Source organism: Corvus brachyrhynchos, unplaced genomic scaffold (genome assembly GCF_000691975.1).
Source record: "Corvus brachyrhynchos isolate BGI_N302 unplaced genomic scaffold, ASM69197v1 scaffold130, whole genome shotgun sequence".
Lineage (NCBI taxonomy): Eukaryota > Metazoa > Chordata > Aves > Passeriformes > Corvidae > Corvus > Corvus brachyrhynchos.
The window spans coordinates 978,303-979,351 of record NW_008236193.1 but is presented as its reverse complement, the minus strand read 5'-3'; the positions used below and the strand labels follow the sequence as shown (position 1 = coordinate 979,351).

At 56.3% G+C, this 1,049-nt stretch overlaps 1 protein-coding gene across 1 annotated transcript in view; it reads left to right on the top strand.

Annotated features, from left to right (window-relative positions):
- SMIM24 (small integral membrane protein 24) overlaps positions 1-1,049 on the top strand; it is a 7,805-nt gene that overhangs the window by 2,886 nt on the left and 3,870 nt on the right. The window lies entirely within an intron of this gene.

Here is a 1,049-nt window from a genome sequence, read left to right as displayed (position 1 = left end):
GGGGAGGAGGCTGTGCGGCACCCCCGGGTGCCACTAGGGGCAGGGGACAATGGCAAGTTCCAAGCTGCCAGACCTCAGCGACCTCGGCAGGGCGAGAGCCGGTGTCCATGTCCAGCCACATCGCTGCCCGACAACCCCGGACCGAGGGGTGAGCACCGAGGGGACACAGGGGGCTGGGGAGCACCGAGGAGGTCCTGAGCAGTGCTTGGGGACAGGGACCGTGGGGACCGCGGGGGTGAAGCGCAGCTTCGGCCAACGCTGACCTACGGGTGAGGACAGTGACGTCACGCAGCCAGGCGATGACGTCACGCGCACGAGATGGTGACACCCCGTGGCCAAGGTCTGGAAGCAGAGGAAGCGGCAGCAGCTCTGAACCCCCACGTGAACCACGGCTGCCCCCGCCCATGTCCCTGTCCCCATCCTGTCCCTGCCACCCCGCGGCCCCGCCTGAGGCTGGGGGTGCGCCCTGCGGGGTCCCAGCTCTGTCACCCTCCTCATCCGGCCCAAGAGCAGTAATGGGTGCGGGTCCCTCCTCTGGGGTGATGGGTGCTTGGCTGGGCTCTGCTCTCCCCAGTGCCCCCCTCCTCCGCTGGGACACTCGTGTTCTCCCCGGTTGGACGCTGTGCCTCAGTTTCCCCCGGGGGCTGCAAAGGAAGGGCGGAGGCGAGCTGGAGTTGAAGCATAGCTTGTTTAATTTTTATACATTTTTTTTTTGTCTTTTTTTTTTTCCTTTTCATTTTTTAATCTTTTTTTGTGTGTCAGTTTTTTCTTTTTTGTTTTTTTCTTCTTTTTTGTCTCTTTTTTCTCTTTTTTGCATAGGGGGGAACAACAACAACAGAAAAAAAAAAAAAAAACAACGGAAAAAAAAAAAAAACCAAAACCAAAACAAAAGAAACAAAACAGAAAAGAAAACCAAAAAAAAAACCCCAAAAATCCGTATCAGGGTCAGTAAGTGTATGTAGGCAGGAGCGGCGCTATCGGTAATGGCTGCGTACAATGGTATAATCAAATATCGTGAAGCACCAGGGAGGCGAGCGGGGGCTCGGGGG